Source organism: Crotalus tigris, unplaced genomic scaffold (genome assembly GCF_016545835.1).
Source record: "Crotalus tigris isolate CLP2741 ecotype Arizona unplaced genomic scaffold, ASM1654583v1 scf7180000017916.3911339, whole genome shotgun sequence".
Classification (NCBI taxonomy): domain Eukaryota; kingdom Metazoa; phylum Chordata; class Lepidosauria; order Squamata; family Viperidae; genus Crotalus; species Crotalus tigris.
Window position 1 is genome coordinate 3,614,157 of NW_024096718.1, and position 27,805 is coordinate 3,641,961.

At 44.1% G+C, this 27,805-nt stretch overlaps 1 protein-coding gene across 5 annotated transcripts in view; it reads right to left on the bottom strand.

Moving 5' to 3' along the window:
* Positions 1–27,805, bottom strand: part of FRS2 (fibroblast growth factor receptor substrate 2) — a 65,543-nt gene that overhangs the window by 14,005 nt on the left and 23,733 nt on the right. For 2 of the 5 annotated variants that reach the window (XM_039344504.1, XM_039344503.1), the window contains one exon: positions 21,844–22,111. The exons of the other annotated variants lie outside the window; for them this stretch is intronic. The gene's annotated coding sequence lies outside the window, so the exon portion shown is untranslated. The remainder of the gene's footprint in view (positions 1–21,843; positions 22,112–27,805) is intronic. 5 annotated transcript variants of the gene reach the window in all.

The following is a 27,805-nucleotide window of genomic DNA, read 5'->3' on the forward strand; positions in this document are numbered from 1 at the left end:
CAAGAACCAAGCTATGGATTGAATCCATTGCTCGGTACTTGGCTGCAGAGGCCTTCTGGAAAGGCCTGGTTACAAAATGCAGGCCAGAATGCAGCTGCAGAATGAAGCTTCTCCTTCAGCCCCAGAAGAAGTGGACCTCCTGGGCAGGGCTATCGGTGCCGGAGGTGAGCAAGACATCCCCTGAAAATAACACTTGGTGCCTCTTTTGGAGGAGGAGGAGAAAGAAAGAAAGAAAGAAAGAAAGAAAGAAAGAAAGAAAGAAAGAAAGAAGGAGGGAGGGAGGGAGGGAGGGAGGGAGGGAGGGAGGGAGGGAAGGAAGGAAGGAAGGAAGGAAGGAAGGAAGGAAGGAAGGAAGGAAGGAAGGAAGGAAGGAAGGAAGGAAGGAAGGAAGGAAGGAAGGAAGGCCTGGTCTTATTTTGGGGAAACACAGTATTTATTACTGTTGCAGTGTCCTGGGGGATCATGTGATCATCTTTTGCGATCTTCTGATAAGCTCAGTCACTGGGAAAGCCAGATTCACTTAACAACTGGGTTACTAATTTAATAACTGTAGTGATTCACTTAACAACTGTGGCAAGAAATGTCATAAAATGGGGCAAAACTCACTTAACAAATGTCTCAGTTAACAACAGAAATTTTGGGACAATTGTGGTCATAAGTCAAGAACTACTTGTATTATGTTCTTAATACCTAATGCTATAAAGACTGGCTTAAAAGTAGCATGAAAAGTTTTTTTACTTTTATAAAGATTTTTTTTATAGGAAAGAGTGCTACAGCTACTTATTTTCAGAACATGAAAGAGACTACATTTAGTTTGGAACCTTTCTTTAAATACCACAACAATAAAAGGCTCAGAAAAATCAAGACTACATCCCCCAACACCTTAGTATAATCCTGAAAGAGTTGTTCAAAAGGTTTAGCTGAATTTGCTCATTTATACAAAAAGCAATTCAACATTTTGAAGAAAGCAAGCTGAAATCATGAAACAACGCCATCTGACAGATGATAAAAGTCATCTGACACTCTCCTAATAAAACAAAATACAGAAATTATTCAAATAAAATTCAACTATTTTTCACACTTCCTGTATCATTCCAGCATAGTCAAATTTGTAGAAACAGGTTGGTACCTAGTAGCATTTATTTTTAAAAATTATAATTTTGGAAAAAATAATTTTGAAAATATATATATATATCTTAAGAGCATTACTCCAATACATTTGAAAAAAGATATTTAAATGGCAGTTCACATAATACCCACTTTGGTAGTGAATGCTGTGAAAGCATGATTGAGAAAATATCAAACATTCAGAAATATATAGTACTTTATTTTGCTTCAGTCCAGTATTTGTTTTGACAAAAAAAAATTTCAGAAACAAGGAAAAATGTCCTCACACTTCTGATAAATAACCTGCTTAAATATCTTGCAATTTATGATACCTTTCACCTTTTGATTCTCAAGTATCTTTTAATTCAGCATATTTAAATAAGCATTTATTTCTTGGAGTTTATCATGTTTGAAGATATTAATTACCAAATGCCTTCCTATACAGAACCATCAAATTGCTGTTAATTTAGTCTTCCTCACATGAACTAACTCCAATCCAATCTTTGGTATTCCAATACCATTTCCTTCTCTTTTAGATAAATATATCTTCCATTATAACTGGCTATATTTCTCCCTTTTCAAACCTAAAAGATGAGCCAGAATATGACAGTAAGTGCAAGCAAATAGAGACTGGATCCATGTGTTATGCTAAACAGTAATATAGCTTTGTTTAATATAACTGACCTAGCATGTTCTGTGCACATAATCACTGTCATAAATTAGGCATGGTTTAAGTTTGAAAAAACTAAGCTTGAAAAAAAATTATATTTTATGTTCTTGACTAAAGAAACTTACACTAAATAGCCAATTTGGTGTAGTGGTTAAGACATCAGGCTAGAAATTGGAGGACCATGAATTCCCGTCTTGAGTACAAATCCAGTTGGGTGACTAGTCACTTTCTCTCATACCTAGCAAGGAGCCAATGGCAAACCACTTCTGTTAAAACTTTGCCAAGAAAACTGCAGGGACCTGTCCAGGCATTCTCTGAGAATAAGACATGACTGAATGGAAGAAAAAAAAATGTTTTTCCTTTCCCATAAATTTTATCATTTTTCTAATTCTATGTTATATCCAAATTTTTTCACCCATCTTATCACTGTTTCTTTAACTTGTTCGCTTCTCATTTCCCAAATTAATAAGAAATTATACATTTTCTTAATTAGTTTCTCATCTGAAGTTAACAAAGTCTTATCAAATACCGTCTGTTCTTTATAAAATCCATAGTTTAACGTCTTTTTCATATCTAATTTGCATTTGTAAATGTGCCCACCACGACAAGTTGATCCCCTGATTTTCCATTTCTTGTTTAGTTTTTAAATTCCCTTCAGAATTTAGAATATCTCTATATGGAGATAGTGGACATCCTTGCCTTGTACCTTTACTTATCTCAAAGTTCTCAGTGTAATCTCCATTCACAATCACTTTTGCTGTTTGTTTGTTATATATTGTTTTTATCATATTTATAAAGATCTGTCCAAAGTCCATTATTTGTAGTTGCTGAGTCATAAATTGCCAAGAAACATTGCCAAATGCCTTTTGGGCATCTAGAAATATTAGTGCCAATTGTTTCCCTGGATGTAATTCATAGCATTCTAATATGTCCATTATCACTCTTAAATTGTTTTTAATTTGTCTCTTTGGTAGAAAACCATTTTGGTCTGGATATATAAATTCCATTAAGTATTTTTTTCAATCTCCCTGCCATTATTGAAGTAAAAATTTTATAATACACATTGAACAATGATATCAGTCTGTAGTTTTTAATCTGTGTCAAATCTGAATCTTCTTTTGGTATTAAAGTAATGTTTGCTTCCATCCATGTGACTGGGAGTTTAGCTTCCAGCAAAAGTCCATTACAGATGTCTTTCAATGGTTCACTTAGTATATCTTGTAGGGTTTTATATAACTCCGCCGGTAATCCATCTGGACCCGGTGTTTTGTTTTTTTTTTCATTTTTTTCTTCTTATGGCATCTGATATTTCCATCATTGTAATTTTTTCCTCTAACATAGTCTTAAATGTCTCTGGAATTTGGGGAAGATTATTTTCTTCTAGATATTGAATCATTCTCTCTCTTGGAGTTTCTTCTATATCAGACATGTCAAACTCGCGACATCATGTGATGTCGCGCAACGTATCGGAGCTTTTTCACCATTGCCAGCAATGGGGTGGGCGCGGCTCCGGTATGATGAACCCGGCCCGCAGGCCAGCAGTTTGACACCCCTGTTCTATATCATAATTTCTTGTAATATTCCTTATTTATCTTTATTTCTTCATTTTAAAATTGTAGACATCCTTTTTCATCTACTAAGTTATGTATCATTTTCTTCTCATAAACTGACAATGTCAACTTCCTATAAAGAAAATTTATATAAAATGTTTTATAGATGGCATTAGCCACCATCAAGATTAGCAAAAATATTTTAAAATATGTCAGATAGATGTTGGAAATGTAAACATAACTCAGGCATGTACTATCATGTTTGGTGGAGATGTGATAAACCAAAGAATTATTTGAAAAAGATACACATTCGATTAGAAAAGATGTTGGGAGAATATGTAGATTAAACCTGAACTTTTTTTATTAGGTATAATGCCAGAAAAGATTAATAAACAAAGCCTATATTTGATTTTACATGTCACAACAGCGGCAAGAATAATATTTGTGCAATATTGGAAAAATGAAGGAATACCACTAGATAAAGAAATAATCAAAAAAATATTGGAATGCGCAGAGATGGACAGATTGACTATGAGACTGAAAGAAAAAGAAGAAACAGAATATTATCAAATTTGGGTCTTACTTTACTGATGGTTAGAGGAAAGAATAAAGGATTAGGAATTAAATATGTATTAGAGTATTTAAACTCAGACAGCACGTTGGTTGAAAAATTATTATTATATGTATGGAAAAAACTAATAAAATCTTATAAAATGTTTTTCCATGATATTTGATCCCAGAAATAATTTAATAAACTTTGGATTAGTATAAATGTGACTTTCCAATATATTTCATTGTCCTCATGCAAATTTAGTACACAGGTACAAATGCCTTAATCTGAACAGAAGATAGCAAAACAGACAGGCTCCAAGTCAGCAAAGGAATGAGACAAAACTGTATATGTTTTACTTATTCAGCCTGTATGCTGAATATATATTGAGACAAGCTAGATTGGAAAATGAATGTGCTTTTAAATTTGGAGAATGAAACAATAACCTGCACTATGCTGAGAACTGAAAATGCAAGTGACATGGAAATTCTATTAACAAAAGTCAAGAAGCACAGTGAAATATGGAATTAAAATTAAATATAAAAAAAGGCCAAACTAAATGCAATGGGTACTAAATGCAGGAAATCTTGGACCTGACAACAAATAAATTGAACTAGTAGACAGCTCATCCCTTTTAGGATTGACTATGAACAATAAGAAAGAAGCAGTCAATAAATATTCCACATTCTAGTACTTGCTAGAATAGAAATGAAGACCTTGGAAAAAAATATTAAAATGTCATAATGTGTCGGTACATACAAAGATCAGAATCATTCAATGGTTTTCCCAATGACAGTCTATGGAAGTGAAAGTTTGTTGGAATATTCATGAGCAGGAAGAGTCATGTGGTAACTCAGTCAACCAATGTGAAGAAAGTGCTACTGAATCTGTGCAAAAAGTATTGAGTTAGGAGCTGGATTTCCAGTCTCAGGTCTGTCTCTGTATCTCTCTGTAAGAAGTCTTCAATTGAACTATGTTGCTGTAAAGAAGAATGTATGGTATTATAAATATTTTGATATAAATATAAATAAGTTATTTTGAATCAGCTAAATGCAGTCAACTGTGAGAGCTTCTGATTTATTTTTTCACCAATAGAGAAATTAAAATTCTCTAACAAAGTTGGACTATGAAGAAGCAGAAAGAACTTTGGTGTTGGAAAAGATTTCTGAGAATACCACATTAGGATGTCTTTCCTGCAGAAGTCACTGACTATGATTAAGAAGTTGCATAGGACAGGAAAAGGGGCGTTGTCTTACCTGAACGCCTTTTCTCAGCATGATGATGGAGAATCCACAAATGGGTTTAGATTGTCTTCCTGCCCAATTAGACTAAGTCTGACAAAGTAGCCATGCCTCCTGCTGGGTCCTGTGCTTCCCAGACACGACGAAGGTGAAGCTATTGATGATAGTCCGATGTATTGGTTCCCCTACCCCTAACACAGGCCTGACGGACCAAAAAAAGGATGGGTGTGGATTCTCCATTCTCATGCTGAGAAAAGGCGTTCAGGTAAGTCAACGCCCCTTCTCCAGCATGAGGATGGAGAATTCACGAATGGGACATACCAAAGCTACCCTGTCCCTATGGGAGAGATTCTGTCTGGTCCTGTGTCCCACTTGTTGGCACCACCTGCTGGAGCACTCTCCCACCGAATGAGGCATCCATGGAGGCAAATCTATCCAGCCTGTACTGCCTCACGAATGGGGAAGGTGAGGACCAGGTCGACGCCCTACAGATATCCCCAATGGATGCTTGTGAGGCCCACGCTGCTGATGTTGCAGCGCTGCAGATGGAGTGAGCAGTGATATGTTTTGCGACTGACAGGGAATGTGACTGATACGCTCTTGCGATGAACGCCTTGATCCACCTGCCTATTGTTGAAGACGAGATCTTCTGTCCCATGGAAGAAGGTTGAAAGGAAATAAAGAGTGCTTCTGACTTGCGAAAGGCTGAAGTTCGCTTGAGGTAATGGCACAACGCCCTTCGAACGTCCAAGGTGTGCCATTGGCACTCTAATGGGTGAGATGGTCGAGGGCAAAAATTTGGGAGAATCATCTCCTGTGATCTATGGAACAAACAATTTACTTTTGGTACGAAGGATGGATCCAGTTTGAGGACCACCCTGTCATTATAAAAAACACATAGGTCCTCTCTGACAGAGAGAGCAGCTAGTTCTGAGATGTGTCTGGCCGATGTGACGGCTATGAGGAAAGCTATCTTCATGGTTAAGAACCGTAGTGAACATGTCTTGATGGGCTCAAACGGTGGCGAGGTTAGGGCCTGCAAGACTCACGGGAGTTCCCAAGAGGGATAACGGTGAACCATGGGTGGCTTGATGTTAGTGGCGCCCTTGATAAAGGACCGCACCATGGGGTGTTGAGTCAATGGTGTTGAATTGTCACATGTAAACACCGTGGATAGAGCCGTCACTTGCCTGCGGATGGTATTGAGTGCCAAGCCCTTGTAGAGCCCCTCCAATAAATATTCAAGGATTTTCGGAATGGTGATGGTCAAGAGATCGAAGTGGTTTCTTGTGCACCAATGGCAAAAGTTCTTCCATGAGGAGTCGTAGATCCTGTTGGTCGAGGAGCGTCTGGAGGCCTGAATCATGGAGATTACACCCGCCAAATAGGCCTCCCAGGTCAGGAGCCGCCATTCAAATGCCAGGCGGCTAACTGGAACCACTCAGGGTCCAGGTGCTGCAGAGCCCCCTGGCTGTGTGTCACATGATCTGGAGGAATCCTCCACTGTGGAGAGATGGAAAGGCTCACAAGGTCGCAAACCACGGTCTCGGCCAGTGTGGAGCAACTAGTATCACCTCTGCCTGTTCCTGTAGTATCTTCCGGATAATGACCTGGAGCAAAGGGAGAGGGGGAAAGGCATAGAACAGGTCCTCGGGCCATGGACTGCGGAGGCCGTCCGCCTGCTCCGCCCCTGGAGATGGAAACCAGAAGAAAAATCTCGGGAGTTGTGCATTTGCCGGGGAGGTGAACAGGTCCCGCACTGAAATCCGAACCTCTCCGAGATCTCTCTGAATAGATCGGGATGCAGGTGACACTCTGAGTGATCCACTGTCGCCCTGCTCAAGGAGTACGACTGCCGGTTTGCCTCTCCCGAGATGTGCTCTGCTTTGAGGGAAGAGAGGTTGGCCTCTGCCCAAGTATTCAGCAACTGGGCCTCTGTCATGAGGAGCCTGGAGCGGGTACCGCCCTGCCGGTTCACATGGGCTTTCGCTGCCATGTTGTCCGTGAGCACTAGGACATGTTGTCCTGCCACCCTGTGGCGCAGTGCCAGATGTATGGCCCTGAGCTCTAACCAGTTTATGTTGTGTTTGAGGTCTGACTGTGACCATTGGCCCTGAGCTAACTGTGAGTGCAGGTATGCCCCCCAGCTGAACAGACTGGTGGATAGAGTAAGCCTGGCTGGTTCCTTGAATAAGGAGCCTCTGGCTATCACTGGGGATGTCCATCATTGAAGGGACTCTAGGGTTTGAAGCGGGGCCTTTACCTTCTGGTTGGAGGAGCTGGTGCCCTGCCTCTCAAATGGGAGCAGAAACCATTGAAGGGTTCTGGAGTGTAGCCTGGCCCATGGTACTATCCCCATACAGGAAACCATTTTTCCTAACAGTTGGGAGAGTGTAGCCAATGTGACCACCCGCTCTCTCCGTACCTGTCTGATCAGGGCCAGAATGCTGTCCCGACGTTCCGGCGACAGACAGACCTTGCAAAGATTTGTGTCTATGATCACGCCTAGGTGAAGGAGGCAGGTTGAAGGCTCTATCTGGCTCTTTTGGAAATTCACCGAGAAACCGTGGTCTTAAAGGGTCCTGATGGCCAAGGCCAGGTCCGACCGAGCCTCTGCAAGGAGGTAGATTGGATGAGGATGTCGTCCAGGTAACATTGGACCCGTACTGGGACCAGCCTTAGGTGAACAGCCAGGACTGCCAAGATCTTGGTAAATACTCTTAGAGCAGATGAAAGACCGAAAGGAGAGCTTTGTACTGGTAGTGATGGTTTGTGTAACAGAACCTAAGGAATCTCCGATGGTCATGGAGGATGGGGACGTGAAGGTACGCTACCGTGAGATTGATAGATGTTAGGAAATCATGTCTTCTGATGCTGGCCAGAATGGACTGAAGTGTCTGCATCTTGAACCTTTTGTAGACGAGATGAGAGTTTAGTCCCTTCAGGTCTAGTATTGCTCTCCAACCTCCTGAAGCCTTTGGCACAACAAAGAGGATGGAGTAGAATCCCCTTCCCAGTTGTCCAGCCGGCAGTGATTCTACGGCTCTGATTTCCAAAAGGTGATGAATGGCTTCACTCATGAGCTGGGCAAGAAACGAATCGTTCTGGGGGATGGGATGAAAACTCGAGGGGAAGGCCGTACTTGATGGTGTTGAGCACCCAGGCGTCTGTGGTGGTGACTTCCCATTCGCGAATGAAGATGAGTTTGCCGCCTATGGGGAGGACCGTCCTGGAGTCACTTGTTTCTTCTGAAAGGATGGCCTCCCATGCCCCGAAAGGCCGTTTAGCCTGAAATTGCTATCGGTGCATTGGAGTGGGGCGCTCCGATTGGCGGTCAGGTCTGGAGTGAAAGGGGTGAGGAGACTGAGCCCACTCTGATCCTGATCCTGATCGAAACTGCGGCCTACATGAGTACAGGTTGGACCGCCTGTCCGCCCTTCTGTTAAGGTCGGCCAACACCTTACGCTTGTCTCTGTTTTCTACCAGATAAGGGTTAAGCGCCTCTCCAAACTGTTGCCCGCCATGATAGGGAGCAGTCGCCAGGCGCCACTTGGATTTTAAATCCGTTCGCCATTGCTTGAGCCATAGGAGCCTGCGGGCTGTGACGTTAGAGGCTATGGCTCAAGATGAAAATCTGGCGGCGTGTAGTGATGTGTCCGCCATGTATTTGGATGTGGCCACTAACTTACCCAGATTTTGATGAGCACGAACCTGGTCCAGGGGAATCATGGCTTGGACCTCTCGAAGCCATATAATGAAAGTCCTGGCAAAGAAGGAGGTGGAAGTGGATGCCTTAACCGACCATGCCGAGGCTTGGTGAGATCTGCATAAAGAAAACTCAGATTTTCTGTCCTCTGTTTTTAAGGCCTCAGCCATGTCTCCTGACCCAGTGGAAGGAGAAAAAATTGGTGTTAGTGATTCATCAACGGTCAGAACTTCCAATAGCTCTGACAAGGCCGGGGCGATGTTAAATAACTTTTTGTCCGTTCCTCCCAGTGATGGGAGGGTGCCAGGAGTTCCCCATTGCTTTTGAATGGTGTTCAGGAAGAAGGAGGAACAAGGGATATGTCTCTCCGTAATCATGGGCTCGGAGAAGAGGGGCTTTGAGTCCTGGCTGGTGGAAGGAACCAGTTGGGGCTCCTGAACAGGGCAAACCTTGGCTGAGGTAGTTGCCTTCAGTAGAAGTGACTTAAACAAGCTTGAGTCAAATAGACCAACGAAGGGAGAGTCCGGAGCAGACTCCTCATCTTCGGATAATTGGATGTCCATTGACCCACACTCCTCGGGACCTGAGTCTCTGTCCTGAGAGGAGTGATCAGACAAGACATATTCAGGATATCCCGGGGTTTCCGCCCAGTAGTGAGAAGGAGTCGTGGGTGTCATGAATTCTGGCCTGGGCCTCTGGTTGAACAAGGATGCCATGCCCTGGACAAACGCTTGAGCAAGTAACTCCTGCAGCTGCTCTGGCCACACCTCTTGAGGTTCAATAGGACAAGGTCTGACCACTGTGGGTGTGAATGTGGCCTCTGGCGCTGATTGGACCCTGGGTGAAGAGGCCACCCATTGGGGGCTTGGCCCCTGGTTGAGAAGCAGACCTTCACCTTGCCCGGTTTTACCTTCCGGAACCAGGCCCATTGAACTAGGGAACCAGATGGAGCCAGCTGTGGGTTGAATAGTGAACCCTCGTGTGGGACCGGGGGAGCATGGACCGTCCCTGGTGTTCAGCAGTTGGACCTTGGAGAATTGCTTCTCTAAGGCTAGGTGTCTCCTGCTGGCCTCCTTCTCAGCTGCCTTAGAGGGCTTCTTACCAGGAACAGCTTTGGCCTTGGCCTTAAGCTTTCCTGCAGCCTCCAACTTGGAGGACTTGGGGTTCCCTGGCACAGGAGTACCAGGAGCACCCTGTGCGGTCTGAGGTGTCACGTTGTCTGCCATCATGGCTGAGATCCCTCATTGTTGTTTGAGAAGGATCTCAGGGTATGGGAGCAGAGCGCTGGGTGTGGTAGTGATCCCAGATACTGGCAGAGCCAGTAATTGCTCTACACCAGCAGTTCTCAACCTGTGAGTCGCAACCATCAGAAAACACATATTTCTGATGGTCTTAGGCAGGACTTGTCAACCACCTTTTCTCCCTCACCCTCTCCACTCCACCTCACTTGTTTGTGGAAAATATGCTGCTTGGCGGCAGTCTGCATGAATTCTACCAAATGTGCCCTGCAGGGAGCACATGAAGAGCGCAGGCGCAGAGCAAGGCCCCCCCATCCCCAGAGACTCATTGTGCAGCAACCGGATTGACTTCTTCTCGTGCACGCAGGTCAGCAAATGGGAGGCCGCCGCAGCACCCGACTCCTGCGCCCATTAGCTGGCGACCCCTGAACTTGCGCTTGTCAGCCGGGAGGTCTGGCGACGGCCGCCAGTCTCCTTTGCCACCCCACCCATCCTCGACTCCTCCTCCGCCCATTCATGTCGAGCCCGCCAGGGCATTACAGGGAGAGAGGGAGGGAAGGAGGAAGGGACTCCTCCTCCTCTCCTAAGCTTCAAAGCACGATCGGCTTCCCAAGGGCACCACAATCCTCACGAAAGCGGGGGGGAGAAGCAAAGGGGGCGAGAATGCTCATGGCGGGCTCGAAGGAGCACCTGTCAGTGTTGGTGATGAGAAATTCCCCACAAACCCAGGGAAGGGGTGGAGAAAAGGAGCCCCCTTTGGGAGGAAACCGCCACTTTCTTCTCCTTGGCTTTGCACTCTTCTGTTCCTCGGCAGCCGGGCTGCCAAGCCTCTGCTGGCTGGAACTTCCTTTCCTTCCCTCCCTTTTGGTCTCTTCATCCTTCCCTCCCTCTCCCATTGTCCCTTCCTTCCTTCCTTCCTTCCTTCCTTCCTTCCTTCCTTCCTTCCTTTCCTCCACCTCCCTCTTTGTCCCTCCTTCCCTCCCTCTCTCCCCTTGTCCCTTCCTTCCTTCCTTCCTTTCCTTCGCCTCCCTCTTTGTCCCTCCTTCCCTCCCTCTTTCCCCTTGTCCCTTCCATCCTTCCTTCCTTCCTTCCCTCTTGTCCAGAATCGGGGCGAACCTGTACAGCTGATCCATGCTTCTGCAGAGCAGCCAAGAAGCAGGTCAGCTGTAGCAGCTCTCCTTGGCACCTGCCCAGCAAACTTGCTCGAGCTTTGCTAGAAAACATGCCGCTGGCTAATTTAGCAGAAGCGCGAATCAGCTGTAGCCCGGTGCTGATCCTGGGGTTTCTGCTAACTTAGCAAGCGGCATGTTTTCTGGCGAAGCTGAGCAAGTGAGCTGGGCAGAGCTCTGCCTCTGGCAGCCTGTCCCCCTCCCCTTGTCCCTTCCTGGGCACAGGGGGGGGAGGAAGGAAGGGACGAGGGAGGGAAGTAAGGGACAATGACAGAGAGAAGGAAGGAAGGAAGGAAGGAAGGAAGGAAGGAAGGAAGGAAGGAAGGAAGGAAGGAAGGAAGGAAGGAAGGAACAATGGAAGGGAGGGAAGGAAGGAAGGGACAAAGAGGGAAGGAAGGAAGGGAGGGAGGGACTAAAAGGGAGGAAGGAAAGGAAGGAAGGGAGAATGGGAAAGAGGAAGGGAAGGAGTAAGAGACTAAGGGAGATGAAGGAAAGGAAGGAAAGAAGGAAGGGACAATGGGAAAGAGGGAGGGAAGGAGGAAGAGACTAAGGTAGAAAGGAAGGAAAGAAGGAAGGGACAATGGGAGACAGGGAGGGAAGGAGGAAGAGACTAAGAAGGAGGTGAAGGAAGGGAAGGAAAGAAGGAAGGGACAATGGGAAAGAGGGAGGGAAGGAGGAAGAGACTAAGGGAGGTGGAGGAAAGGAAGGAAAGAAGGGACAGTGGGAGAGAGAGAGAGGGAAGGAGGAAGAGACTAAGAGGGAGGTAAAGGAAAGGAAGAAAAGAAGGAAGGAAGGGACAAGGGGAGAGAAGGGAGGCAGGCATCCACCCCAGTCCCATCCCAGAGACCCACAGATTCCCCCTCACAGGCACTCTGCAATCTGAGTGATCAGCTGGCCATGCCCCCTGGCCATTGATCATGTGACCCTGGGACACTGTGAACATCATAAGTATGAATCAGTTGTCAAGCATCCGAATGTAAATCACATGACCCTGGGGATGCTGCAACAATCGTAAGTATAAAAAATGATCATAATTCGCTTTTTCAGTGCTGTTGTAACTTCAGTCACTAAGCAAATTGTTGTAAGTCGAGGACTAACTATGCTTTCCCATTTTTTCCTCTCTTTTTTTGGCTCAAGTTTTCGATACCCCCAGCCAGCTGGATGGGGGGTTGGGAGTCACCACAACATGAGGAACTGTATTAAAGGGTCACGGCATTAGGAAGGTTGAGAATTACTGCTCTAGACTATGGTGGCTGCTGGACCAGAATGGCCTCTCACGCACCAAAATGCTCCTGATGGCTATCGATGCCTGAAAGCGCATTGATAGCACAGTGGTCAGGCGGACGGGGCGGCCAAAACCACATTTTGGCGAGCGCCAGCACACACATGCCTTTGCCAGTGGCAGCAAATCATCCTAGTGATAAGTGCCTGCACACTTTGATGTTGTGAAGTTTAGCTATGGCTAAAGGCCTAACTGCAGTGATCTGTGAGATCACTGGCTAGGATCCTCTTGATCCCCTGCATTGGTTAGGCTATTGCTGGTGGAGGAGGGCCCCTGGCCTAGATCATTCCAGTGCTGCCTGCCTTTGTTGGGAGGGGTTAGATGGAGGTCAGGCCGGCCTGAGGCTGATCAAAAAAGCACTCCCTATCCCCACTGCCTGGAGTCTCGTGATCAGCTGGCCTCCAGCTGAAGCGGCAAAGTTTTAAAAGGTAAGGCTGCGCTGGGTGCGTGGTCCCTCAAAATAGCGGCCGCACACCGAAGGCAGGAGTGCAGAGGCGGCCTTGGGACCGAGGGTCAGCTGGTCGACCCTCTAGCAATGGCTTAGCAATGTCCGCTTCTCCTTGCTGGTCCCCTGCAGCGTTGAGCGCGAAGGAGGCTGACCATACGGCCCAAAAATGGTGGCCGTGATTGACGCACCAAGAAACAGGATCGCAGTGGCGGCTTCGGTCGACTCTCAGCTGGCTTGGGCGCGGAGGCTGACGGCGCGGTCCAAAAATGGCGGCCGCAATCAGTGCGCCAAAAACAGGACCACAGTGGAGGCTTGAGGCCGACTCTCAGCTGGCTTGGGGCCGGCATGGCTAACCGGCTCTCAGCTGGCCTAGCGAAGGCCCTCCTTTCCCTGCCGGGAAGCTGAGCCCAGCACTTTAAATTTAAATTAAATTGGAGGGGAAGGAATAAAGGTTGCTGGCCGTTTGGGACAGCGCTGATCCCAGCGCTGTAATTAAGGAGGAGAATCCACGAAAGGGAAAAAGGAAAATTACAACCTGTCCAGAAGTCTGATAAGGGAGCCAACGACAATTGTGTCCTGCTGGGCTGAAGACTAAGTCGTGTCTGGGAAGCATAGGACCCAGCAGGAGGCGTGGCTACTTTGTCAGACCTAGTCTAATTGGGCAGGAAGACAATCTAAACCCATTCATGGATTCTGCATCCTCATGCTGGAGAAAAGAGTAATATGCTCCGATCAACTTCAACGAGCTGAAAAGATTTAATGGGTTATGAAAAGTCCTCTGTATCATTACAGATTAACTGCTTCCAAATTCTGTATAGACTAGAGCAGGGCTTTTCAACCAGTGGTACAGGTACCACCTGTGGTACATTGGCACCTGGCAGGTGGTATGCGACCATCCTAGAAAAGTGGTAGCGGGGGAAGGGAATGAGCTGAACCAGTGGCACCACCGCACAAGCCTGAGCGAGAGATGTCTGGAGCTGCAGGGCTGTCAGGGCTCAGTGGAAGCACTAGGATCAGTGCCAGGCTCCAGCTGGAGCTTAGTGCTGATCCTGGCACTTCTGCTGAGCCCAGAAGACGCGCCGATCAGCTGGAATGTTGCAGCCTCTCCAGGGTCTTGTGATTTACATTCAGATGCTTGGCAACTGATTCATATTTATGACGGTCAGTGTCCCAGGGTCATGTGAAGTGACCAAAACCTGCTGCAACCACCCAGCAGATGGGGGAATAAAAACCAAACACCCCCCCACCCCATCCCCACTGCCAATCCTCAAAAGAAATGCTCACAACAATGAAAACCTCGGACAGGAGGAAGGGTGCTGCTGAGTGGGCAGGCAGGTGTCTTGCTCGGCTGTGGCTTGGCTGTGTCATTGTAACTTTGAACAGTCACTAAGCGAAATGTTGTAAGTTGAGGACTACCTGTACTTCATCACTTTTTTCCTTTTTTGGGGGGGTCAAGTTTTTGACACCTTGCTAGGCGACTGGTGGTACTTGGATGTTGCCATATCCTAAAAATGGTACAATGGGTGAAAAGGTTGAAAAGCCCTGGACTAGAGTATGAAGAGAAAGGTCATTCCTGCATATTGTTTACCCAGGCATTATCCTAGTCCCCTCCCACAATCTTCTAAATAGCAAAATAGTTTGGAGATGGATTCTGGGCTTTGGAATTCACAGCAAGGCATATTCAAAGTCTCTGAGGGCATGTGAGGACCAATAGGACCAATGTGGTCTAAATCCTGCCTACTTTTTCCTGGTACAGAAGAGAAGAAAATGTTGCCTTTTTGCAAATTTGAATCATTGTTTCAGAAAATCAAATAATGTGAAAGACAATATGAATAGCCAGTAATATTAACAGTACAAATATAAGTATCTCCAGTTCAGAGGGTAGGTAGATCTTTTCCCTGAAAACAGTTCTGAATGTTTCTTCTTACTGAAAGAGGGCAAATTATGAAATCCAGAATTGGAAAGATATTTTATCTCTGCAATTGCAAATTAAATGCTACAGTTAGATACTGTATATAGCAGTGTCTCACTACTATGCCTTGAAACTAAAAATGTATAATTGCTTATTATAAACTCTTTAGCTCCTAAAAACGAAGTAACTAAAATCTCATACAAACACAACAGAATTATAGGCTACTATACACCAGTAATATAGTGTTTAGTACTTCAATGTGTGTGATTACTGTAGAAGACCTAATGGATGATCACATCAAATTCTTTCCCTCAACTTACAGATCAAAAACTTGCCCACTCAGCTACATTCTTCTTTGAATAGCCACTGTTACCCTGGTAACTCTATGCTGCTGACACAGGCAGCTGGTCCCTTTAAAGTCAGCTGTAATTGGCAAATGAAATGCTTGTTCAATCAGTTGAAAATAGATTCTCTAATTTTCAAGTACTGCTTGCTACTAGTTGTCAGATATTTTTTCAAGATTAAATCTTTTTAATTTGAAAGTATTTCAACTTTATTATACCCACACTCTTCATTTCTAGCAATACAGATAAATTTAAAAAATTAGATGTTTGCGTTTACAACTTTTAGCTTAAGGACATAATAGAGACAAAAGCATTTTATTCAGTACATATAACAGCATATATCAGAGATTCTTGTCTATTTATTTTGCATTTGTACTACAGAATATTGTAAACATAATGCAATATAATGTAGTGTAATAACTGCATAATTTTAAAATATTAATAGAAATCTTTAAATGTCCTCAAATCATTCGAGTATATAAATTTCTAAAAGCTAAGATTCTTTCCCTTCCCCCTCAAAAAAATTAAGAGTAGAAGCACATTTTAGTCCTACTGTTCAAACTTTTTTCCAATGCTCAAGGAACTGTATTTCTGGATCAATTATTGTTCTGTATCTCTTTTCAGTTAGGCAATTTTTATTCATCATAATCTAGAACTATTTGATTATTCTCACTAAACCTAATGTAGATATATAACAGTATTGTTATGTCCTGAGCCTGTGAAGGCAGGCTTGGGGCATTGAAACGGTCCCGGGCAGGTGCAAGCTGCCCGGGACCAGACTGGCTGTCGCCAGCACTCGCGCGCATGCGCAGAGTGCAAGCGCGCCAAATGTTGCAGTTTGGCCCGGGGATCGCCTATAAAAGGGGCAGGGAGACTTGGGCGTTGTCGGCGTCTTGTAACCAGTATGCTGAACAGAAATAAAGAGGTTCCTGAGAACTACAACTGCTTCTCGCGTCATTGCCATTTCGCTGAGGACTTAACACTGGCGATGAAGGTGGGATGACTTACAACGGCTGCAGACAAGTTGTAAGCTTACCCTAGAGTCCTGAGCAGTAGGAAACGGTGTTAAACTCAGCAGCTGCCCGCCAATTCAGCAAACATCGGGGGTAAGCTGGCTGATAGACCCTTCCTGTTCTACAAAAATGGCAAAAGTTGGAAGACTTTCAGAATTCGACGTCTCGCATCCGGAAAGATGGGAGTCCTACGTAGCCAGGGTAGAAAACTATCTTAAAGTCAATCAAGTAAGAGAAGATAGTCTAAAAGCCACCACCCTGCTGTGCGTTTGCGGTCAAGACGCATTCGAGATCACTGAAAACATAGCAGCACCTGCACCTCTAGAATCTGTTAACTACACAGATCTCAAAAAACTACTAAAGGAACACTTCCAGCCCAAGTTGTCCGTCATCGCTTGGCGCCACACCTTCGAACAGAGGGATCAGCGGCCCAGAGAATCAGCCAAAGAGTACATTGCTGCGCTGAGAAAAGCCGCTAAACACTGCGAGTTCAAAGATCTAGAAGAACGGCTGAGAGACAGATTTGTATGCGGACTGAGACATAGAGAATTGCAGCAGAGACTTTTCGCTAAAGAAGACTTATCATTCCAAGATGCCTTGAGAGAGGTTACTGCAGAAGAGGCAGCAGGTGGCACCATCAAGAACATGAGGCCGATCAGAAGTACTCCAGAAGCTGTGTCCGTGCACCAGGAAGGAGTCCAAAGGAACTCAGAGGAGGATCCTGACGATGAAGTAGACCGTCTCTACCCCACAAAAGAAGGGAAGCAGAAGGAAGGCTCTTCAGCTGTCCCCAAGTGCCTCGGTTGTGGAGGTCGTCATAAGAGGACCGACTGCAGATTTCGCTCCGCTATCTGTAGAGCATGCGGAAAACAGGGCCACATTGCAGCTGTGTGTCTGGGCTGTCAGAAGGTACAACCTCGAGAAGAATTGCGCCTGAAAGGTACCAGGGTCCCCAGCCAAAACAGGGTGGGTTTCTGTGCTTCGCGAAGAAGCATTTATAGGACAGGCACACACAAGCCCATTAAGAAAAAGCTGTCACTTAAAGTGAAGTTACAAGGGGTTCCATTGGCTATGGAACTGGATACGGGGTCTGCACTTTCAATCATTTCCATGCACATGTTCAGGAAGATTTGTTCTGGCAGTGGATTTCAGGCCAAACTGAGGCCTTCCGACATTGTGTTAACAAACTTTCAAAACTCCAGAGTGTGTGTTAAGGGGGAGGCCACCCTTAATGTACAGTACAAGGATTTTGAAGGTCCATTAGATGTAATAGTAGTAGGGGGTGAGCGAACGAGTCTCATAGGACTCGATTGGTTTGAGGCCTTGGGAATACACGTCACAGGGCTCAATAGCTTGCAAACAGTAGATCTACAGGACAGTAGATCTACAGGAAGTCTGCAAAGAATTTGCAGATGTTTTCAGCCCACAGCTGGGCACGTACAAAGGACCCCCTGTGTCATTAAAACTAGACCCCACTGTCACCCCTATTAGAATTAAAGCAAGAAGGGTTCCTTTTGCTTTGAAAGGTAAAATTGACACCGAATTGGACAAATTGATTCAGCAAGGAGTCTTAGAACCTGTTGACTCCAGTCCTTGGGAGACCCCCATTGTCACGCCTCTTAAGGCAAATGGGGACATTCGCATCTGTGCAGATTACAAATGCACTCTGAATAAGGCATTGCAGCAACATGCCTATCATGTCCCCGTGGTCAGTCATATTCTGGCCTCCCTCAAGGGGGGGCGTGTTTTTGCAAAGCTTGACCTAGCTCAGGCGTATCAACAGTTGCCTGTTGATGATGCTGCCGCTGTAGCTCAAACCATTGTGACCCACAGGGGGGCATTCAGGGTAAAGAGGTTACAATTTGGAGTAAATGTTGCTCCTGGAATTTTCCAAAGCATAATGGAAAACACACTACGGGGTATACCAGGGATTTGCCCCTATTTTGATGATGTCTTAATTTCTGGAGACTCTACACACAACTTAGCTGAGAGACTAAGGGCTGTCCTGCTGAGGTTCAGGGAAACGGGCCTCAAACTCAAGAAGGACAAATGTAAAATTGGGGTGCCTTCTATAGATTTTCTGGGATTCAAAATTGATGCTACCGGGATTCACCCTGCTGAGTCCAAATTAAAAGCTATTATGCATGCTCCTAGGCCAAAGTCCAAGGCCGAACTACAGGCCTTCCTGGGCCTTTTGAACTTTTACAACTCCTTCCTTCCAAACAAGGCTAGTGTAGCCGAACCTCTTCATAGGCTCCTGGACAAACAGGCAGTGTGGCAGTGGTCACAAAAACATGAAGCAAGATTCAATGAAATTAAGGCCTTACTCACTTCTAACAGTGTGCTTGCACATTTCAATGAATCCCTTCCGGTGTGCATCGCTTGTGATGCTTCTCCTTATGGGGTGGGAACCGTACTAAGCCACCTCAGACCTGATGGAACTCAGGTTCCTGTTGCATATTACTCCAGGACCTTGTCTTCTGCAGAGTGAAATTATGCTTAGATTGACAGGGAGGCTTTAGCTGTTGTTGCTGGAATCAAAAAATTCCATGATTTCCTATATGGCAGGCATTTCACGGTCTTCACTGACCATAAGCCTTTGTTGGGGCTGTTTACCACACATAAACAAACCCCCCAAATCATCTCCCCCAGAATGCTGAGATGGTCTATCTTTCTGTCTGCCTATGATTTTTCCTTAATTCACAAACCTGGGAAAGAAATGGGCCATGCTCAGTAGATTACCCCTGCCAGTAGTAGAGGCTGACCCTGCACCAACAATCAATATCCTCTCAATTCAAGCCTTGCCTGAGTCCCCTTTAGATGCCAGGGATGTGGCTGCTGAATCAGCCACAGATCTCACACTTTCTCGTGTCCTATCTTGGGTTTTATCTGGATGGCCAGAGAGCTGTCCAGGCACTGAGTTTCAGAGTTTCTGGTCAAAAAGGAACGAGTTATCCACTTTCCAGGGTTGTCTGCTTTGGGGGAGCAGAGTTGTCATTCCTACCTCAGTGAGGACTAGGGTCTTAGGTTCCCTCCACGAGGGTCATCCTGGCATTGTATGTATGAAGGCGCTTGCACACAGCCATTTGTGGTGGCCTGGGTTAGACAGAGACATTGAAGCTAAGGTGCATGCATGCCACCTTTGTCAATGCTCACGCCCTGAAATGCCCCAAGCTCCTGTACATAGATGGGAGGAAACACAGTCTCCATGGTCTAGGGTGCACATTGACTACGCTGGGCCCTTTCATGGTCAATTCTTCTTGGTCTTGGTTGATAGCCATTCAAAATGGCTTGAGGTTGTACCTGTCTCTTCCACCACCACTGCAAAGACTATTCAAGTACTGAGGGGAATTTTTGCTGCACACGGGCTTCCTGATGTCCTCGTATCTGACAATGGCCCTCAATTCACTTCTTCCGAATTCCAAGCTTTCTTACAGGCCAACATGATTCGTCATGCCACCTCTGCGCCCTTCCACCCGTCCACCAACGTTATGGCTGAACGCATGGTTCGCATCACCAAGGATGCTTTGAAGAAACAAACCTATGGAGACTGGCATCACAGGTTGGCTGACTTCCTCCTTTCTTATCGCACTACACCTTCCACTTCTACCGGGAGGAACCCAGCTGAACTTCGTTGGGGGCGCAAACTGACTACCAAGCTTGACCGGTTGCACCCGGACAGACTACCTTCTACAATCACACACCCCAGGGCACCTAGACAACTGCTAGTGGGTGTCCCGGTTTGGACTCGTAACTACGGGCCTGGTCATTTATGGGTCCCTGCCACTGTGTCCAGGGTCACAGGTCCTTTATCCTACGAGGTTTCCCTGGACGACGGTCGTGTCCTGCGACGACACATCGATCAGCTACGCACAAGACGGGACCTTCCCACTGAGACTCCTGGTTTTTTTCCAGGGGGGGAGGGGGACCCCTATGGGCAAAGGGAAGGGTGTGGGCTGCATCCTATCATTAACGAGGGAACCACAGACAGCTCATTCCAAAATTCCGCGAGTGCTCCAAACAGGAATTCATGGAGTCCAACTAGAATTCAGGCACCAGTGCCTACTCCAGCCAGGGAGTCACCCCGGGGGCATAATCACTACACACCAGCATCATTCAGTACTCCAGTCAGGGAGGATATCCAGGAGCATCCAAACAACCCACACCCTGCAAGAGAGCTGGCACACATTCCGTCTAGTTGGCCAAACACTGCCACTGCTCCTAGAAGGGGGCAAGCACACAGGGAGGTGGTCGAGGAACTGAATCCCGATTACAACACCTCTGGCATCACTCAGGGGACAACTGAGTTTTGGGACAGTACTGAAACCCTAGTAAGCCCGGTTACAGAACGGGAACATGAGGGAAGACAGCCTCTTGATAGGTCTAGGACAGACCTGGGAGGTTCTACAGAGTTGCCCAACAGTGGCAGTCACTTAGGAGGGCCAGAGAGCTGCAACCAGGCAGGACAACCAGGTCAAACAGAGAAAGAAGCCCTGGCCTGACGAGCCCGGTGGGCAAGCAAGCAGGCCAGGCATTGGAGCACAATCCTTGGGAATCACCAGGGCCAAGCAAGGGGAACAAGCATACAGCACCCCTCAGTCAAGGGGTACTTGGAGGGTACCCAGAAATCAGGAGGTCACAGAGAGTTAAAAGATCTCCTAAGTATTTGGAAGATTTTGTAACCCTACTGGCAAAACAGAGTTAACAGAGAGCATTCCTGTACATGTAGGAAAAGAATGGAACACTGGGGAACAATAGAAGCAAAAGAGATAACTGGTACGAAAGCTAGTTTGGGTATCACAATCGTATTGGGTTGTATATTATTATTTGTATGATTATAGTCTTAGCCGGGGGGGAAGGGGTATTATGTCCTGAGCCTGTGAAGGCAGGCTCGGGGCATTGCAACAGTCCCGGGCAGGTGCAAGCTGCCCGGGACCAGACTGGCTGTCGCCAGCACTCGCGCGCATGCACAGAGTGCAAGTGCGCCAAATATTGCAGTTTGGTCCGGGGATCGCCTATAAAAGGGGCAGGGAGACTTGGGCGTTGTCGGCGTCTTGTAACCAGTATGCTGAACAGAAATAAAGAGGTTCCTGAGAACTACAACTGCTTCTCGCGTCATTGCCATTTTGCTGAGGACTTAACAAGTATTATTTGTCTTTAGCCTAGGCCAACTGGAACAACCCAAGGCTAAAGCAATGACTCAGCAGATAATGCATAGATGTTGTTTATAAAAAAGTAAATACTTAGGGCTCCCAAGAATTGATTTTTAAGTCTTTTATCACATTACTAAGATTAGTGGAATGTTAATTCTGATGACAACTTTTGATATAAACCACAATTATCTGATTATGTTGATTCAATTATAGTCTGACAAATTAAGCTGACAAATTCTAGTGTTCATTTGCATCCCAGGACTCCTGAATGCATCAAAACAAGAACTCAGAGACATGCTGCAAGAGCACCCTTATTTAAATAAATGACAATAAAGATTATCCTACTCTTCTGCCCATTTTCCATCTATGAAATTAGAGGTTTCCCTTCTACCTATCATACAAGTTTCCCTTCTACCTATCATAAAGATGCAAGGCCACTCACTTCCAGGTTAGAACCCACCTCTTTTATCAACAATTCTCCAAGCTGCTATCATCCTATTATTTATTATTGAATATGCAAGGCTTATTGCTGAGATAAGCAAAGATATAGAGTACAAGGCTCTAAACTGATTAAGAAGTGATATAAGTCCTTAGGAAGATTTTGCTAAAATATTTTGCCATCTGAAAAATGTATTTCCATTTGAATGCCATCTGGAAAATCTGGACTCTGGAAAATGCCATCTGCCATCTGGAAAATGCCATCTGGGAAAAAATGTAACACTTGCCATCTGGAAAAGAAACAAAAGAAATGTACCTAACTCGCTTATCAAAATTAGCATTGCTAAATTTTAATTTTTAACTATTTGCTATATTTAACATGTAATAGTTGCATATTAAATTTCACTTCCAATAACCTATAAGGAATGCAAGTCAGAATAATCGGAACTCTATTGAGGTTGATCTGTATACATATTGGATTAGAAGACCTCCAAGTTCCTATGTTTCTTTGAAAAATACTGCACAGCAACAGCATGTGTCCTGTAGATAAGGACTCAATTTTTCATATAAAAACTGGCAACTTTGTCTCATGGTTTCATGATTCATTAACTTTTGCTTGCTTCCCAGCAAATCCAATGTTTCTGAAACAGAGAAAAGCTTCCCCTCCTTCTCAGAGGCTAACTGAAAAAGGTCCATCCCAAAATGGATCTCAACAGACCATTTTCAGCCAGACTCCAGATACCAGAGAGAGTCTTGCAGCAGTGCCTTGTGACCTTTCTTGCTGATTTTCTGTAGAAGGAGTGGCAGAGCCAGCAGGAGAAGTGAAAAAGAGTCTAGCATTGCTGGTGGTGGAATTCTGGGAGTTGAAGTCCACATGCCTTAAAATTGTCAAGGTTGAGAAACACTGAGCTAAGTCCAACCCTCCCTTGATTGCCACTGACCTTCTAACCCATAACCACATGCTGACTAAAGATTCCTGTGCTTAGCCTTTTAGCAATAAATCAGTTAAATTGAACCTTCATGTGTGGACTTGGTCTTTCCGGCCTTACACTTCCTGAGGAAACCAGCAAGGAAAATTGCAAATGGTGATTACATGATACGCAGAGGGCTTGGCAACCCATCATAAGTGCAAACAGATTGCCAAGACTCCAGATTGCAACAATTAATATCTTGAGGTGCTGCAATGGCCCAGGTTTAGGCAGGAGGTCTTAAGTCCCTTCATTCAGCACTGCTGTAATTTCATAAGTCGAAGACTACCTGTACAGTGCTTAAACTCTTACTTTTTGCATTCCAAAACAAAAACAAGATTATTTATTCTATAGTTAGGAATTATATATGAAGAGGTACTTGGTCTACCAATGTACTGCCATCCTATCCTTTATATGTGTTTGTTCTCAGCTTAAATTTTGAGTTTCTACATTCTATCTTTATTATTATTACATATTTTTAATCTTGTTAAAATTTTATGTATGGTGTGTTTATATATGTATGTATATGTATGAAATTCTAACAAGAGAAAAGCAATACAAATATTAGAAAATAAAAAATTAAATAGTGAATAAGAAAATAGAAAAAGTAAACTAAAAGAAAAAAAAGATTATAAAGAAGCAGCTTCCAATCTTTTTGACAATAGTATATAAGTGCATTTATACTCTCTTTCTCTAAGGTTACACCATAATTTCCTTCTTCTATAATTCTTGATGAGAAGGCTGACCTGGCATGTATTACCAAAACCTGTCTGGGAGAAGAGGGACAGGTTCCCCTTTCTGAGATATATCCAGCTGGTTCCAAATGTGGCACTAGCCAAGATCCCAGAATAGGGGCAGTGAGATGGCAGTGGTCATCCTAGGCTATTGAGAGACATATCCTAATCCTTCAGACTGTCAGGCATGAGAACCTGTTCGTTCAGTTGGATTCTAAGAGGGATTTGTTGGGACTGTTCCTATTGTACAAGCCTCTCTGCTGTACAACAACCTTTCTGTCTCAGCTTCTTGACTCTGTGGTCAGGTTGGTAGTGGAATCCCTCAGGTTTATGATCTTGGGGAACTTTATCTTGTATTCTCTGGAGTGGGGTCAGAGGTAGCTTGAGAATCATGGCCATCATGATAGCCATGAGCCTGTTACAAATTATTCAGGCCCTGATGTATAATAGTGTTCATACATCTGACCTGCTTCTGTCAGAACAGTGGCATAGTATTGTGAATTTGGGAGAGATACTTTTTCTCCCATCATGGTCAGATCACTTCCTGGTGAACCTCCAGTTCTCTGGCACCATCCCCCTCTGCAGGGGTTGCCCTGATAACTGATGAAATCGATTGGGTTCCAGAGGGAGCTTGGGGTTGTTCCAGGTCTGCTACATGATTTGGCTGGAGCGTTGATGCCTGTCTGAAATGGGACAGCTGCTGTGACTTTAGACTGGATCACACCTGAGCAGCCTCTCTGCATCCTTGGATCTTGGAACTCTCCACAGTATACAGAGGAGCTAAGGGAGTTAAAGAGGGCAAGAGATGCCTATATTGCCACTGGCAATTAACAAAAGAGTGAAGATGATTGAACAAGCTAGAGCGCAATTAGAGTCTACCTCATGGTGGTTAGGGTATTGAAATATAATTATTTCTTCCTCCTTAACACATCCTCAAACAGCTACCCAGCAGCCCTGTTTAAGGTGACCTAAAACCTTCTTGGAATAATTCTGAGGTTCATCTTCAGAGTCACTGTGAGAAATGTGTTGAGCATCTGGAAGATAAAATCACTCAGATTCACTCTGAGTTGGACTGCAGCCTTGGTGCAGGACCAGTGAGACTACAGGACTGAATCTTGTACAGTTATCTGAGAGGAGTTCAATTTCATTGAACATGAGACAGGCTGTAGCTTGTAGCTATTATTTTGGCCATTTCTGTGTTAGATCCGTGCCCCTCCTAGCTGGTCAAGGCTGCTTAAAAATGGATGCATGATTGGAATCAGATTACCTGAGAGAATGTCTTCTCTCAGTTGCTTCTAGCCATCTAATACAGTCAGGCAGAATAGGCATACTCCAGACCCATCAGTCAAGATTTATTGGCTGATGAGGCACAGAAAACATGCCTTCTCTTCAATATTACCTGCCCTCTGGAATATCCTTCCTCCCAAGAATAAGATAGCCCCAACCTTGTTGGCCTTTGGAAGGCATTGAAGATCTAGTTATTTGCCCAGGCTAGGAGAATGTATAAGAAGGGCCCTGTTTCCTAGTTACGCTAAGATCTACAGACTATAATATTTCTTGCCTGCTCTATGCATTTAATTCTTCTTTTTGAATTGTGTTTTAATTGATGTTATGATTATTTGCCACCCAGAGTCACTTGTTTGAGATGGGCAGCCATACAAATTGAATAAATAATCTGTTTTAATGAAGCTAAATTGTTTTTCAGTAGTCTTTTAAATTTTGCTATTGCCGTTGTTTTCCATTCTCTCTTATAAATAAAAAAAATGAAAGAAAAAAGTTTTGTCATGGTTGATTCTGATTTATATGCAAGTCTGTTTACAAACAGGAATTACATAAAAATCTTCAAACCAATTTCCACTGCTGCATTAATTGTGCTCACATTAATTCCTAAGTCCTTATTCAACTGTTTGCTTTATCAGTAAAATTAACTAGATAACTATCTTTTCTTTCCACCCACAACTCTGCAGGGATCTTTTTCAGCTTTTCTGTTTAAACCTTTGGTTATCTCAATCATATGAAAAGCTGACTCTATATTAGGCAAACAAGAAACAACTTGACTTGAACAAATACTACCCTTAATATACCTATCTTCATTAAATATAACCTAAGTAGTAAAAAAAATAAATAAGATTTTGTATACCAAATCAAGCAAATGAAGGGGAGGTACTCCTAGTAAGTCTCTGTTGCACAAAAGGCGAAAAATTCCTGGAGTTGAGTTTACCTCCTTTTTACTACATGAAGAGCTCCAAATAGTTTTCTTTGGCAACAATACAATAGTTATTTCCCATTTTGTTTTGTTTGAGCCTAACCTAGATCCCTGGCTCTCTTGATATTCTCCATGCATTTAATTTGTTAAGTTCCTTGTGTAAAAAATTGTGACTTAGACTAATTTTTGTTGTTTGACTTTTTTTCCTTTTCTATTTTCTATTTGTTTTTTTAATAACAAAAGAGCAATAAAACAATAGTGATAGTGATATATTTTCAAAAAAAAGAAATTGTAATTCTTTATTGCTATGAAATATCATGGGTTTTTGTTGTATTCTTTAACTGCTTTTCTTAAAGCACATTATATGTGGTCTTTTTCTTTCTGACAATGTATGCATCATTGTCACTACAGTATAATCTTTTTTGCTTCTCTACTTAATGTGAAAATATATGAATCAAAAAGGGATAAACAGTTTTTCATAGATCATCTAACTTGTACTGAAGCACTAGAGTTTGGTAAAAGCATGCCTACAAGTATGTGTGTGTCTATATCTGCACACAGATATATTTTCTGAAACAATTTTACTTTAGCGGTACTTAGCATATTTATCCTGATGGCAATTTATTATTTCCTCATGCTAATTATTTGGTGATATAATTTGTTATACTTTTTATACCATATTCAAAAATGTTATTGATTTTTAATAAAATTTATGAAAACTTTGTTCCTGAAAAAACCTTTCCTAATCCTTATTCATTGTGACCACCCTATTTATAGCATAAGAAATGATATAGAATGTTTTCTGGGTTGGTACACATTTAATCTCTGCTTAGTCGTGAGCATTACAAAGTGACTCAGGAACAATCATACTCTCATGTCGGAGAATGTTTGGAGGATAAAACGGTGGGGTAAAGTAGGCCTCATTAGAGAAAACACAAAGTAACAGTAATTACAAGTTGTAATGTATGCAAAATATGACAATTTTTTTACAATTTTTTACAATTTTATGACAACCAGTTTTTTAATTAATGTTTCATAATGTTGTGTAATAGCGGTGAACTAAATAACATGGTCATAGACTTGGAGATTCTGAACACAGACACAGTGTAAGGACCCACCCCACTTTGCATCTTAAGAAGACAGAACTCTTGGAATATTTCTTCCAACAAGCATCCTTTATTAAGAGAAAATGGTTGCAGGCGTTCTAGACAGGACCTAGGGCCCAAGCCCTACGGTTCAAGGTTTTAAGGGGTCCCCAGCAGCCCCACCCCACCCCACCATCTTTCCAGCGACAATCCCAGGCTTTACATTTCCACCCCATTTTTCCTCACTGCCAATGGAAGGGAGACTTCAGAGAGGAGTAGATGAAAGCTGATGGCCCCATTGTTATGATTAGTCCTTTTGGTGGTATCCACATTCAGTCCCTTTGAAGTTGTACCGAAGGAAGTGAGGGCCATAAAACCCCTTTGTTCACCCCCCTTCCCTTCATCGTATGACAGAATCCAGAGAGGGCAGAAATGGGATTTTCCATAGTCAATAACTATAGATGAAATATAATTGGATTCTGACATCCTGCCCCCTTAAAAATAAGATAGAACCACCTGAAAGAAAACAAAACAGGTATAAAAGTTAGGCAGGTTTGTTAGGATACTCTGGGTGAAACTTCTTTAATAGCTTCGGGGCTCTGACATGATGTTTATGGACCCACTCGTTTTGTGAAGCAGGGAGGTGGTTCCATGCAACTAGGTACTGAGTCGCTCCATGATATCTCCTAGAGTCTAGGATTTCCTTTATTTTGAAGTGTTGTTCACCCTCCACCATGATTGGAGGTGGTGGAGGTGGGATTTTTGGCCGTAACGATGACAGATGCTCTCTTTTCAGCAAGCTGCAATGAAAAATTGGGTGTATTTTCCTGAGATTTTTGGGTAATTCTAATTCTACTGTTACTGGGTTTATGATTCTTTTAATTGGAAAAGGCCCTATATATTTTGGTCCAAGTTTTTTATAGGATTGTAGGGACTTTAGGTATTTTGTAGATAAGTACACCATTTCTCCTATAATGAATAGTATAGGCTC